A 15728-nucleotide genomic window follows, 5' to 3' on the forward strand; every position below is an offset into this window, starting at 1 on the left:
AGTTTCCAGGAATGGTAAAATGCTCCTCTATAAGTCAGGACCTATTCTTGTCATGTAAATTCAAATTTAAATGGTCAAAGATAACATTTGTGAGAACTGGGGTAATGCTGATATCATGCCATTAATATGCATCCCTCAAATAAGCAGTTAAAATACATATTATTAAAAGAAGAATCTTTGAGAGCAAGGGACTCAGAGCCTGCTCTATAGAAATTAGAAGAGATGTGATTTTTTTGTTAATGCCTGCCAAAACTAATAAAGAGGAACATAGAATTTCTGTGGTCTCTAATAAGTCACATGGGAAGTCCTCTGTACAGAACCAATAGGTATGATTAACTGTTTTGACAAGATTGTGCAAATACAGTTTTGGGATAAGAGTGTTTATAGCACATATTAACTTCTGTAATACAGCTCCCAAGGAACTGTGTTTTCCACTCCTTGCTCAGGCAGTATTTCCACTCAAGTCAGTGGTTACTTTTCTTGAATAAGAACTGCAAGATTGAATGTGTCATATCATGTGCAGTGCCACCGCTACAAATGCGCAGCCAACCATCCCTTCAGTTCCTTCTCTACCACATCAGTTGGAACCTCAGTTGCTCCCCGGTTTTTTTTTTTTCAAAACTTTATAGTTTGTTGTTACTGTTAGTGTAGTTTAATATAGTTCTCACAGTTTTAGTTAAAATAGTTAATTACTAAAAAGAAAATTTCTTTACTGTTAAGGCTTTTTGCCTTGACAATTTTTCCTTCCTGGGATGCCAAGTTCCCTGCTCTTCAAATGCTGCCTGTCCTGTGAGTTCTTAGTCCCCATCTCCGGGCATTCAAAAGATGTCCAGTGCCTAGGGCAGGCACACGCCACTGCCCAGTGCCAACACTGAAAACAGTTATTGGCCCGCACGTGTAAAGCCAGGGAGCTACAACTGAACCTACTCTTCCTTGAAAAACACCCTGAGGCCAGCTGTGGACCCAGAGCACTCCACTTCACTTCAGCAATCCTTTACGTTGGCCATGTCTGAGAGAGCTGCTCCCTCAGGCTTTGGCACCAGGGACTCTTTCTCTTACCAGCTAAAGAAGAGATCCCAATCTTCATGTAAGAAATACTCCCCCTTAAAAAAACAAACCAACAAAAAAACAAACAAACAGGGACCAATACTCAAAATACTCCCTGCCCGGATCTCATTGAAGGCACTGGGCAGAGAGGTACTGGGACTGTCTGGCACCAACGGTTCCTGAGGGTCCAATGACCTTGCTAAGGCCGGCACTAAGGCGCTGGACAAGCACAAGTCAAAATCGGCGCTGTCACCGTCTGACTCTGCCTTGGTGCCAACACAAGCAAGGGACAAGTCAGCATCTTCAGTTGCACCACTGGCACCAAAGAAATCTAGGTCTCACTCGGCACCATTGGCACCTATGCCACCTCCGGCACTGAAGAGACACAAGCATGTAGCATCGCCCACCTCACATCTGGCACCATTGGCACCACAAGTAGCAGCTGTATAGGCTTCTACACTGCCTTTGGCACCGGTGACTCCAGCACTGCAGCTTTTCACAACAGCACATGAGCTCAGAGTAAGATCTGTGCCAACTACCCTGCTAGCAGTTTTACTTACTCCGCTCCTGCAGGTTTGGCACTACCACTCTCAAGTGATGAAGAGGAGCCCTTGGTTGGCACCCATACATCAAGGCATTCCTCCCCAAAACAGTTACAGCACCAGCAACAGGTACAGATTCAATGGCAGCCACCTCAATGTCTGCCCCATCCAGTACCACGGCCAGCCAACTGGCCATACTGGGACCCCGGGGCACACGACAGAGCCCAACAAGTGCAGCCTAGGCCACCTCCATCGGCACAATCAAGGGCCACGTCTGTACCCTCTGACAGATCTGCCAGTCAGGAGGAAGGTGTCCTTGGTTCAAGTGATGAAGAGTCTCCCATTTCCTCACACCCACCAACACACATCTCATGATCTTCCCCTAATGACACACTGATGCCCCCTCCTCCCACAACAGGAGACAATTTAAAATTGTTCCAGGAACTGTACAAGAGGGTGGCCAATGTCCTGGAGGTCTCCCTAGTGATTCTCCATGAAACACAGCATAAGTTAACCAGTATCCTGCATGCCTCCATGTCAGCTAAGCTGGCCCTTCCAGTGAACCCAGCCCTCATGGACTCTGCCAAGGTGATTTGTCAGATGCCAGCAAGAGTTTCACTGATTTACAAGTGGTCAGAGAGTAAATATTATGTTACACTACAGGGTACTGACTTCCCGTTCTCCCATCTGTCTCCTAACTCCCTAGTTTTAGACTCTGTTAATCAGAGGAGGAAACAGAATTCGAATAGAACCACACCTTATGACAAGGAGTGGAAGTATTTTGACCTCATGGGTAGGAAGGCCTATTCTTCTGCATCTCTCCAACTCTGCATATCAAACTACATCGCAGTGCTCGCAAAATACACACACCACATTTTCAAGTAACTGTCACTTTATACTGACAATCTTCTGAAGGACAAGAGAGAACCAGTTCAGGGCCAATATAAATGAAGGTACTCTGATTTCCCAAACGACTTTACAAGCTGCCTTAGATGCCTCTGATACTACATCCCGTTTCATCAAGACGGCGTTTGTGATGAGGTCATCATGGCGTCACCTGTCAGGTTTTCCCTGTGAGGGTACAGGCCATGGTGAAGAATCTTCCATTCCAGAGCTCCAAGCTCTTCGCTAACACCCCAGAGGCATTGCTCCACTCTCTGACTCCCAGGCCACATTGAAGATGCTCAGCATTCATGTCCCTGCAGCAAATCGTAAACAGGGAAGATTCTTTACTCAAAAGATACAACCAGGCACAGAGACATTTTGACAGTAGAAGGAGGCAATGCCAAACCAGATGAAGACAAACCCCAGACCAACCCTCTACCACTCAACCTTCAACTTTGAGACAAATGTTTTGAAGGTCAGGCTGAGAGTTTGGTAGCACCCCTCTGTTTAGGGAAGCTACAGACCCATCAGCTATTCCACCAATACCTAGCACCCTTCTACATCAATGGTCCTCCATCACGACCAACAGGTAGATACTGGACATTATAAAGAGCAGAGACTGTATTCCTTTTTCTTCTACCCCCTTCCCCCACCCACCTTCCCCAGGCCCCTTTAGAGATGCATCTCACCAGAACATTCTCCTCCAAGATTTAAACCACCTGTTCCAACTGGGAGCCATTGAACCTGTGCCTCACTACTACAGAGACAAAGAGTTCTACTCCCACTACTTCCTCACAACAAAGAAGTCAGGGGGATGGAGACCAATTCTCGATCTCAGCAAACTCAACCATCACATACAACCACAATGGTTCAAGATGGTCACCCTATCCACTATAATTCCTGCCTTGAAGAGGACTGGTTGTCAACTCTTGACCTCCAGGACACATTTTCACATATCTATCCACACAGCACATCAGAAATACCTCAGATTTGCAGTGGGCAACACACACTTCCAATACACAGTGCTGCCATTCGTACCTTCCACAGCTCTGAGGGTCTTCTTAAAGGTGCTTGTGATTGTCGCTGCACATCTCCGCAGACAGGGGGTCTCAATTTTTCCTTACCTTGATGACTGCCTAATAAGAGCAAGCACAAGTCAAGATGCACAGAAGGCAGTCTTAAACAGGGCCCTTTTTCAGACCCTCAGTTTGCAGATAAATGTGTCCAATGCAAACTCCAGCCAGCTCAGATAATGGAATTTATTGGTGCTCCTCTTGATTGTGTGGAAGCTACAGCTTCTCTCCCACATCAAAGATTCCATACTATAAAGGGCCTTATCTCACTGGCCCAATTTAGTACACAAGTCCCAACAAGAACTTGTCTCCAATTATTAGAACATATGGCAGCAGCAGCCACTTCAGTAGTGCTGCATGCCTGACTGTTTGAGAGACCCTTGCAACAGTGGCTGAGGACTGTATACAAATCACACTACAACAGTATCAATAAACTAGGATACTGGATCAAACCAACCAGGATCAGACATTCCCCGGACTAGTGAGCAGACCCAGGAAACTTGCATTGGAGTACCTTTTCACAAATGACCCCTATCAGGGACTATCACAATGGATGCCCATCTCCTGGGTAGGGAAGTACACTCAGGCTCTCTCAGGACTCAGACACACTGGTCTCCATAGGAATGCAACCAGCATATAAACATTAGAACTCAGAGAGATATTCTATGCATGCCAGCATTTCCTACACGTCATACACAACAACATGGTTCAGATCTTCACAGACATACAAGCAACCATCAACAGGCAGGGCAGAGCCAGTTCCTACCATCTGAGCAGGGAAGTTGTCCACCTTTGGACATCCGCCTACAAGCATGTTATCTACCGGCAAGGGCAACCTCACTACTGTGGAGGCAGGAAAAGGGAATAAGGGAATTTGTGTGCAGCCATCTTGGTCTTGTTAGCAAGAGAGCAAGAGTCAGGCTAAGTCTGTGGCCTGACCACGCGAGAGCTGTAATAAGATGCTGCCTTTGCCTCTCGCCTCCATATGGAGATAAGGATAGAATGCTGACTCTGGCAGGGACCTTGAGATAAGGAGCATCTGGGTGGAACTAAAATAACTTAGTCATTGGTGTTTGTAATGGGAAGGAGACTAATTGTTATTATATTTAATAGACAGTATATAAACTGCTTCATAATTGCTTGTATAGGCAGTCCCCGAGTTACGCGGATCTGACTTACGTCGGATCCACAATTACGAACGGGGCTTTTCTCGCCCCGGAGGACTGGAGCGGCGGGACGCCCAGATGCGCTGCAGTCCCGCCGCCCCCATCCTCCGGGGCGAGAAAAGCTGCTCCATGTCTCCCTGGTCTGCTGGGGGGGGCGGGAGTCCCCCCCAGCAGACCAGGGAGATGCAGAGCAAAGCCGCGGAGCACGCCCGCAACGGGACAGCCCGGGCGCGCCTGGGCTGTCCCGCTGCGGGCGTGCTCCGCGGCTTTGCTCCCCGTCTCCCTGGTCAGCAGACCAGGGAAACGGAGCAAAGCCGTGGAGGACGCGGGCGGTCCCGCCACCTGCGTCTCCCTGGTCTGCTGGGGGGGGGCAGCTAGTGCCCCCCTTCCCTCCTCAGCAGACCAGGCTTTTCTTGCCTACACCTGGGGTAGAGCAGCTGGGGCGCTGCCGGGTTGGTCCCGCAGCGCTGCTCCTTGGCGCTACTGTACCAACCCGGCAGCACCCCAGCTGTTCTGCCCCAGGCATCCTGATTCAGCTGCTGCTGGTCAGTTTCAGCAGTGGCTGAATCAGGACGCCTGGGGCAGAGCAGCTGGGGTGCTGCTGGGTTGCTCCAGTAGCGCCGAGGAGCCGCGTTACTGGAGCAACCCAGCAGCACCCCAGCTGCTCTGCCCCAGGCGTCCCTAAGTCAGCCGCTGCTGAAACTGACCAGGGGCTGACTACAGGAAGCCCGAGGCAGAGTTGCTCTGCCCCGGGCTTCCTGGAATCAGCCACTGATCAGTTTCAGCAGCAGTTGACTTGGGGACGCGTGGGTTTCTTAGGTTGAATCCATCTGTAAGTCAGAACTGGCGTCCAGATTCAGCCGCTGTTGAAACTGATCAGTTTCAGCAGCGGCTGATGCCAGTTCCGACTTACATACAGATTCAACTTAAGAACAAACCTACGGTCCCTATCTTGTACGTAACCTGGGGACTGCCTGTATTTGAAGATCTGCCTGGGAAGGGGCCTCCTCCCTTCGCCCCTCCCTCCCCCCCCCTCCGGTCCGAACCAGTTTTTCCCGTTGCTGCAGCTCGTAATAAAACTGCCTTTGGATACTTGTTGCTTACAAACGCAGAGTGGGGACAATGTTTTCTTCCACACTACGGAAGACTTCAGCAGGAATTTCAACTCAAACCTCAAATGGGAAATGGACTTCAAAATCCTTCAACCCCTGAGATTTCCCAACAGTGGGCTTGTTCGCAATCAGTGCCAACAAAAAATGTCCACTACATTGTTCCCATGCGGGAATTGGCATGCATTCCCAAGGGGACATATTCACAGTACCCTGTAACTCACTACTACTACTTTGAGTGATGTCCCTGTGGGTGCTTCACTGTAGGTGTTGGGCTCGTCCTGGTGCTGCAGTTAAGTCTTGAACAGCAGTTGTCAGCCAGACTGTGAATGCATGGTCAGTGTCACGTGATGGTTGCACCCTTTCTCTGAAGTGCGCGGTCCAGCTACTGCCAGTTCCTTCATTGCCACCCTCAGTTGCAGTTAGAATGAGCTTTTCTCCTCAACTGTTGATCACGAAAATAAGAGTTCTATTAGTTGATTGTTCCTGTTGATAGTTCATAGCTCAAAGTTGTTAGTTTATAATTCGTTGTTTAAAAAAAAAAAAAGACCACCGTTTACGGCTTTCGCCACCTTTCTGAAGAAAAAAAAAAAGAAAAGACAGAGGTTACCTAGACTGAGGTGAACTCACGATAGTTCCCCTCCCACAATGCCAGGTTCACTAGGATTTAAAAAATGTGACTCGTGTCGCGAGGCCATGCCAGTGTCAGACAGACACTCAGCATGTATCAGATACCTAGGAGAGTCCTATGTGCCTAAGAAGTGCCTACATTGTTCAGAGCTCACAGCTAGAGTTCGTCAAGTCAGGGAGATGTGATCCTGCATGCTCCTGTTTGATAAAGTGTTGCAGCCTGCTAGCACTACACCGCCCACGGCACCATCAGAGCCCCCTAAGGCTCAAAAGTGCAGAGTTTTGTCCCCCACTAAGGGGTCTGTACCAAAGAAATGCACATCTCCGGCACACTCCTTGGTGCTGGTACTGGGGAGCAGGGTCAGTATGGCGGATAAGCTGAGTACCTCCGGCACCGTTTTGGCATGTTCTAGAGCACACTTGGACCCGAAAACCCAGCACAGAGTACTGTCTGTGCCGACAATGGGAATCGACTTTGGGTATTCCCTCTCCTTTACCACCGACACCAGGGAGCGCATTCCACCGCACCACTCAGCTGAGGCATGTGTCTCTTTCACCTTCACTTTCAGGGAGACTCAGTGTTTCACCACTTTCCAACCATATCGGGCCATGAAATGCTCTGGGAGGAACACAGAAGCATATACTCTTCCAGACAGTCATCATCGAGACATCTGTACCATGACCACCATAAGTACTATCCTGACCGCCCATACTGGTCACATGACTGAAATCAACACTACTCTCTCAAGACACTGGTCCCCCTGTTGCTACAGATCCAGGCATTCACATCACCATAAACTGTCTGCTCTGCCAACCCATGCATAGTACAGCCTACCTCATGTCCCTTCCTACCCACCACATCACTCAGAGCTGGAGGAGGGTCATCTGTCTGAACCAGAGAAGCAACAGCAAGATGCATCACCCAACGACCACTCCTTCTCACCAGACGAAACTGTTATCCCTGTGGTATTCCATGAAGACAAAGTAGTTCTCAGTCCTCACCCAAAGTTCCTCCCAAAGGTTCCCTTTGCTTTTCATTATAATAATCTTACCTGTCTTCTTTCCGAAGCCCCACACTGATAATAAAGAGGCTGCATGTCATATACTCAATGTCTTCAGGGCGATTGCCTTTTATTTGGACAGAACCAAACAAATCAAGTCACCTACGTTGTTTGTCTCTACTACAGAGAGATCTTTGGGATTGCCAATTTCTACCCAGAGGCAATCCAGGTGGATAGGTGCATCAGACTGGCCTACTCCACCTTTGTCCGAGATCCTCTGTTACAGCTATGTGCACACTCTACGAGGGTCATGGCAGCTTCTACAGCTTACCTGCATAACATTCCTCATGGACATTTGTAGATCCATAACATGATCCTCCATTCATACATTTGCTGGACATTATGCTCTTGATATTTACTTGTCCCATGGCACTCATTTTGGGCACACCATTCTAGCTACAGTGCATGATACTGATTAGCCGAAGCACCTGTCTCTGAGCACGGGTACTGCTTCATAGTCACTAAAGGTGGAGCACCCATAGGCACACTTCTAGAAGAAGAAGAGAGGGTTACTCACCTTGTGCAGTAACAGAGGTACTTCGAGATGGCTGTTCTTGTGGGTGCTCCACCACCTGCCCTTCATCCTCTCTGCTTCGAACATGGTTCTTTTTCCTTACAGAGAAGGAACTGAAGGGACGGTTGGCTGTGCATGCGTAGTAGCAGCACTGTGCGTGCCATCTGCTCTGCAGCCTACCGGAGGGCACTGCTATCAAAAATCTCCAACTTGGGTATGCAGTGGTGCTCAGACACCTAAGGTGGAGCACCTACAGGGACAACCATCCTGAAGAGCCTCCGTTACTGCACAATTGAGTAACCTTCTTTCTGCTTTTTCAGAAAGTTCCCTATTATCTTATTATTTGCATTATACTTTATGTACAGCATAGCTAACAAAGTCTCTGCATCTTTGCAGGGAGAATGTTTCTGATACCAGGTTCTCCATTTGGATCACTTGATAATTGCCCTGTTCAAGTTGTTCTCTCTAAAGCTTCTGGAACCAACCAGCCACTTTCACTGACAGGTTAGTGAACTAGATGGACTATTGGTCTGACTATGGCCAGTTTTAAGTTCTTATTTTAGCCTCTTCTGCAGATCTTAGAATTTTACTCGGCTCTGCAACCTCAAAGCCTATCTCCCCTCTATACATTGCTGTGTTATAGGAGTGGTACTTTGCCATCATTTGTAGTCTTTATTTTTTGGTGTTCTGTCATGGTAAACAGGCTGAATATGAGTTTGTGGAGAAAATGACCTAGAATGATGTTTTGACTGATTGAATCCTCTTCTAACACTAAAATCCCACGTGTTTGAACAAACAAAACAAAGCAATTCTTCTAGTTGAGAAAATTTCCATTTATGCATCAGGAGGTTTTTAAAAACTCTCTCATATGTCTTCTGAAGTCTTCCAAGCCTTAAAAATCAGATTTACTAAATAGCACTGCACTGATTCAGCCACAAACTGTAGCAGAGAACACTTGACATAATTAAGTAATACAGTTACAATTTAAGGCCTCATTCTTGTCCATCTGGTGGACCCTTACACACAATGCAAGAATCTTATTTAAGTCAGTACCTCTGTGACAAGCAGACCCTCATACCTGTACAAAGAAATAGTGGAAGGTCCGGGACTAAAACAGGCAGAGGGGGGCAAGTTGAAAGGGAGTGAAGAGTAGCTGGTTTTAAATGTCACTGCAGACAGGGCTTTGAGGGCAGGTTAGGTGAGGGAACACTTAGGAACCCTCAGAGAATAAATGACAGAGTGTACTGTCACATCTGCTGCCCCTTATAAACAGGGCCCTATCAAGTTCAGACCATTTTGGTCAATTTTAGCCATAGATTTTTTTTTTTAAAAGCATAGATTTCATTATTTCAGCTATTTAAATCTGAAATTTCATGGTGGTGTAATTTTGATCCAAAAAGGAGTTTTGGGAAGGTGTTCACAAGGTTATGGTAGAGGGGATGCAGTACTAATACCTGTCTGTGCTGCTGCTGTTGGCAACGGCTCTGCCTTTCAAGTTGGGCAGCTGAGAACAGCAGCTTCTGGCTGGGATACCAGCTCTGAGGGTAAAGCTGCCACTAACAGCATAGAAGTAAGGATAGCATGGTATGCTATTCCCACCCTTACTTCTGCTCTGCTGTCTGCAGAGTTGGGCTCTCAGACAGGAGCCACCTACTCTCTGGGCACCCAGCTCTGGTGGCAGTAGGGCAGAAGTAAGAATAGCAATACTGCAATCCCCTAAAATAACCTTGTGAGCCCCCTGCAACTTTTTAGGGTCAGGACATCCAGTTTGAGAAACACTGGTCTCTTCAGTGAAACCTGTATTGTGTAGGGTAAAAGCACACAAAAAGACCAGATTTCACTGGGGGAGACCAGATTTCATGGTGTCTCATGCAAGTTTTATGGTGGTGGATTTGGTAGGACCATACCCTACACCTGGATGATAGCTAGGGCTTTATGCTGGACTCACTCTTGCTTCTTAAAATTGACTCATTATTAATTTACCAGTTAGTGTGGTGATTGGTGTATATGGAAATAGAGGCCTTGTTGTGTATCCGTAGAGGAATCATGGGATGAGATTGTTCTTCGTGAAGGATTTGAATGCTGCATTTGAAACTGGACGTCCGGATTCCTGAGGAAGCTTTCAGAATCTCGGTCATAGAATCATGTCAGACTGTATATAGACAATGTTGCAGCACTGTTTTACATAAACCATCAGGGTAGGGCCAGATCTCAAGCACTTTGCATGGAAACCATAGCACTTTGGAACTGGTGCCTCAAATACAGCATAAACCTTACCACAGTGCATCTCCTGGGCACCTTGAACATGATGGCAGAGAAACCCGCACATATTGTTATGTTTTTTACCAGCAGTGGGGTCACCCCACCATACATCTATTTGCCACATAATCAAACAGAAAATGTCACCTATTCTGCTCCAGGGTAGGCATCAGCAAGGGGGTTCAGGGGATATGCCTTTCTCATCAGTTGGTTCTCACCTCCTATATACATTCTCCCCAATACCTCTGTTGAACAGGGTAGTCCACAAGGGAAGAGAGACCGAGCACAACTAATTCTCATAGCTCCATCATGGCCATGTCAATCATGGTTCCCATTTCTAATGAGGATGTCCTGTGTGCCACCGATCCACTTACCATACAGCCAGAATCTCCTCCTTCCCCGAGGATCCCACACTACCCAAACAAACTTTGTCTCATTACACCTGAAGGCATGGCTCCTAGATGGTTCTCTGAGCTAGAACTAACTTGTTCACAACAAGTACAAGCAGTCCTTCTACACAGTTGGGTACAGAGCACCTGTAAAACTTACCTTCAGAAATGGAAGAGATTTTCTGAATAGTGCATACACTATCAGGTAACACCCTCAACATCCTCCATTAAAGTCCATCTCTCTGCCATTATTACTGTTGACCTTAAGATGACTTGTCGATATTTGCACATCCACTCACTAAGAGGTTTTTAAAGGGCCTTCAAGCACTTTACTCTGATATTATCCCACCAACACAATTGTGGGACCTCCATCTTGTATTGAACGCCTTAACTCGGCCACCTTTCAGACCAGTGACCACAAACTGTCTCTCACGCTTATCCATGAAGACCGTATTTCTTGAAGCCATTATCTCAGTGAGAAATGTGGGAGAGATTGTGGCCCTGATGGCAGACCCCCCATACACCACTTGTTTTTTTAAAGACAAGGTCACTCTACATACCCACCCCAAATTCCTCCTTAAGGTACACTCATCCTTCCACATCAGTCCGACAATACATCTTTCTACCTTTTTCCCCCAAACTCCACACTGTTGGTTCTCGGTTCGGTAAAATGGTGGGAGTCCCAGAGGCTTAAAGCCAAATACCCAGTGAAGACACCGAATGATGGCAAGACAACAAAGGAGGAATGATTTATTAAACTGAACAACTTAAAATGAGCGATTACCCAATATTTGCCACAAAACAATTGAACCACAACAATTTTTAAAACTCTAAGTTACAGCTAAGTCAAATATATACATATTTCAAAAACTGTTTCTTTAAACACACTGACAATAGCAAAGGTAAAAGTTACAACTGAGCAATATATTTTCTAACCTGTCTCTTTTAAACCACTTAACAACAGTTAGGGTAAATTAAATACTTACGAACTCAGCAACAACAGTACAAAGACATACAAGGAATCAAGGAATCGGAGCATGCTTGAGATTCGTACACCCCTTTTTAGATTCGGTGGGTGGGAGGCGGCCTTTGGGTGATCAGTCCTAAGCCAGACTCAGATTCTGTCTTTCAGTATTCGGGAGTCTTCTCCGAGCTTAGGGCTCAGAGGTTTTTATGTTATTGCCTATTACCATATTTGGTATTGTTTGCGCTCTGGGAGTGGCATGGGTGCGGTGTGATGCCCATATATGGTGTTGAGTGCTGGACTCTGGCAAGCTCCATTTTATTGGTAGATAAGCCCTTTTGCTATCCATGTGATGTGGTGAGGTTACGGAGGTAGATCTCGGCTATGTGCGCGAGGCCTGGCCAAGAGAACCCATACTTGACACACACCAGCTCCTTCGAGAGGACAGTGCACATCCTTGACCTACGCTGAGCTCTCTTGTTCTACCTATAATGAACTAAGCCTTTTTGAATGTCCCCAAGACTGTTTGTCAATAACAGCCAGGCCCTCTCATCATAGAGACTCTCACTGAACCTCAGACTGTATTAATCTCTGCTATTGACAGTCTCAAGTAATCCCTCCAGATAATATAAAGAGACACTCCACTAGAGCCATATCTACCTCAATAGCATTCCTCGGCAAAGTACTCATGGGACACATTTGTTTAGCTGCTACCTAGTCCTCAGACCACACTTTTGAAAAGCACTACACACTTATGCAGGGACCTCTCTCCAATCTAAAATTTGCCAAGGTGGTCCTTGCCACCATTTTTCTGCCAGATCGAAAGTTCCTATCTCCATAAGTCGGAATTCCTTTATAATCACCTAATGTGGAGCATCCATGGGGCCATCTCTCTCTCTCAAAGAAGAGGAAATTACTCACCTGAACAATAACTGACATTTTTCAAGAGGAGTGTTGTCCTTGTGGGTGTTCTACAACCCTCCCTTTCCTCTCCTCTACTTCAGAGAGGGTGGGGGCTCATGCATGCTTGATACCTGCCACCTAGGAACACGCGGCTGCAGATGTGCGCATGCGCAACCCTAGGGATGCTGCTCCAAAATCTCTGATGGATGACTGAGGCGCACTGACCTAATGTGGAGAACCTATGGGGACACTCATCTCAAACGTCAGTTACTGTCGCAGTAACTTCCTCTTTCCAAATGTTCCTAAATTTACTGAAGGCTATGTTTGCTTTCCCCATCCTTATTTCCTCAGAGCATGTACCATCTTTACTTATTGTGCTTCCAGGATATTTGAATTGATCTACCCTCTGTACCTGTTCATTGTCTATTTTGATGTTTAAATCCATATTTTCAATTACCATGGTTTTATATTTCTTTGCATTGGATTGCGGTTCTACCTTCTCTATCCTTTGCTTTAACTTCATTTTTGTGCATGCTTGAAGTCCTTCAACATTTTCATGTAGAAGAGTGGTGAAATCAGCAAAATCTAGATTGAATAGTTGCAAAGATTCCACCTTAAGCCAAACTGATTGTTCTTAAGTCACTTGAGGCCATAATCGATGAGCAAGAACAAGAATGGAGACAGGATGCACCTTTGCCTTACCCCATCTTAATTTTAAATGACTTAATCTAATCTATTTTAATACAACATTAGGAATTAATGTAAGGAAGGCATTTTACACTGATACATTGTGGAAAACTGTTAGGCACTATGGAATTCAAATGAAACTTATTTCAATTTACACTATCAAGTGCTTTTTGAAGTCTAGGAAATTAATATCAAGGGTTCCTTGAAATTCATTCATGTTTTCAATAACCCTTCTTAAGGTGAAAATTGTGTCTGTGTATGAGCAACTTCACCTAAAACCAGATTGTTCCTTACAAAGAAAGGTATCCAAGTTTCCTTTTATCCTGTTTAACACAATTGTAGCTAAGTTTTCTCCTGTGATAGAAAGAAATGTCACTCTTCTTCAATTCGAGCAGTTACTTAAGTCTCCCATTTTCAGAAGCTTGATGATAGTACCAAGTGTCCATTCTTTTGGAATGTTTTGTTCTTTCCACATTTTATTGCAGAACGAGCATACTTCTGTTGCTTGCTCTTCACTTACATATTTGAGTATTTTGGGGAAAATGCCAGCTAGGCCTGGTGCCTACTCTATATTTTAGCTTCTGTAAAGCTTTCAAAACCTCCTCAACTGTGATTTGAGACATGTCGAGGTATAATGATGGGAGTTCCTCTTTGTTGATCTTAAACAGTTGTTGGATCAGGTTGGTTAAGCACTTCTTTGAAGTGTTTGACCCTTCTGCTTTCTTGAGTCTTAAGAGTTTCACCAAATTTCCCTTTCACTGGGTCTCTCCTGGAATTAAACCTGCACTCTGCAAGCTGTTTCAAGATAGTGTAAACCCGTGGTGTCCTACATGCTAGCCACATGTGGCTATTTGGCCAGTTGAATGTGACTACTTGGGTTGAACAATGTGGGTTTTTGGCCAGTTGAGTGAGGCTAGTTCAGTAGTGGTAGCCAATATAGTGGCTATTGCTTCAGAACTGGTTGGCACGATGGCTGTGTCTGCATTAGCATCCCTTTTCCGGAAAGGGATGCTAATGAGACACATTGCAATTGCAAATCCGTGGAGGATTTAAATATCCCCCACGGCATTTGCATTTACATGGCTGCCGCTTTTTTCCGGCTTGGGGATAAGCCGGAGAAAAGCGCCAGTCTAGATGTGATTCTCCGGAAAATAAGCCCTTTTCCGGAGGATCTCTTATTCCTATTCCTTTAAAGGAATAGGAATAAGAGATCCTCCGGAAAAGGGCTTATTTTCCGGAGAATCACGTCTAGACTGGCGCTTCTCCAGCTTATCCCCAAGCCAGAAAAAAGCGGCAGCCATGTAAATGCAAATGCTGCGGGGGATATTTAAATCCCCCGCGGCTTTGCAATTGCGATGTGTCTCATTAGTATCCCTTTTCCGGAAAGGGATGCCAATGTAGACACAGCCCATGGGTATAGATAATTCTAGTGTCATTTCTTTGTATGGATACTGTCTCAATTATAATTTCTCTTAGAGGTATTGTGGAAAAGGTTGCCATTTCAGAGATATTTGAATGAGTTCCTTCTAGTAGGGCTAAGTCTGAAAAGTGATATTTAAACAACCGTAAAAACAACAAAACATTTTCACTGTGTACAGGAGAGCTCTCTGGAAAAAGATAAAGGAACAGTTTACATCCATGCAGTGTTGTAGAGGATACAATAGGGTCTGACCCACATTGAGGAATTAAATTAGGAAGTTTAAGGCCTTGCATAAAAATATAGTGGAAAGGAAAATGTGAGACCTGTACACTGATATGATAGCAATTTCTAGAGAGTCTATTTAGATTGGTTCCTTTAGATTTGGGTGTTTCAAAGAAGTTCTGTCAGGGGTTTTTAAAACAGAAGCGTGTTGCAGATAGAAAAATATATTTGGTACTTTTTATCTTGATCAAGGGTTGAAAATAAATCCTTGCTTTTCCTTAAGAACTCTTTATACTTCTCCTCAGAGAATCTTTGAAAAATAGTCTTTAAACAAACTGTTACTTCTGTATCTGATTTCTTCCACGGTTTTTATCAGGGTACCTTATAGTAAACTGGATCATTTGAAGGATTTGTCTGTTGTGTGTTCTCCTTTCTTCCACTTACTATCCGTCAAGTGCTATAGACGGATTCTGTGCCGTCTGGTGAAACCAGCCATATACAGATGGGTATGTCTGAAAGTTAAAAACAATTTGTGCAGATTTTCAAGTCTTGTAATAAGATGGACTTTTTATTTTGTTTTGCTGTGTATGGTATGCACTTTTACTGCTGGTAATGAAATTTGAGCCTTGATCTAAGAGTCAAATTCAAGGATGACAAAAGTGATGACAATAGTGGGTATTACTTGTATAGCAAAAGAGCTGAAAAGATGGGTTTGTAGTAGGAAAGCAACCATTGCATCAATCAAACCAAAGCATCAATCATCATGAAACTACGTACATCTTTTCTCATACTACTTTTAGTTGGTTTAAAACTTTTCCTCCTTTTATATGTGAATTATGACGACCGATTAATGTGTG

General features: G+C 45.3%; 1 protein-coding gene across 15 annotated transcripts in view; it reads left to right on the forward strand.

The window, feature by feature from the left end:
• The window catches only part of LOC112545341 (uncharacterized), a 233204-nt gene that overhangs the window by 87270 nt on the left and 130206 nt on the right, over window positions 1-15728 (forward strand). Inside the window, exon 3 of one of the 15 annotated variants that reach the window (XR_016349520.1) lies at window positions 8424-8531. The exons of the other annotated variants lie outside the window; for them this stretch is intronic. The gene's annotated coding sequence lies outside the window, so the exon portion shown is untranslated. The remainder of the gene's footprint in view (window positions 1-8423; window positions 8532-15728) is intronic. 15 annotated transcript variants of the gene reach the window in all.

This window comes from Pelodiscus sinensis, chromosome 1, assembly GCF_052426305.1.
Source record: "Pelodiscus sinensis isolate ZL-2025 chromosome 1, ASM5242630v1, whole genome shotgun sequence".
Taxonomy (NCBI): Eukaryota; Metazoa; Chordata; order Testudines; family Trionychidae; genus Pelodiscus; species Pelodiscus sinensis.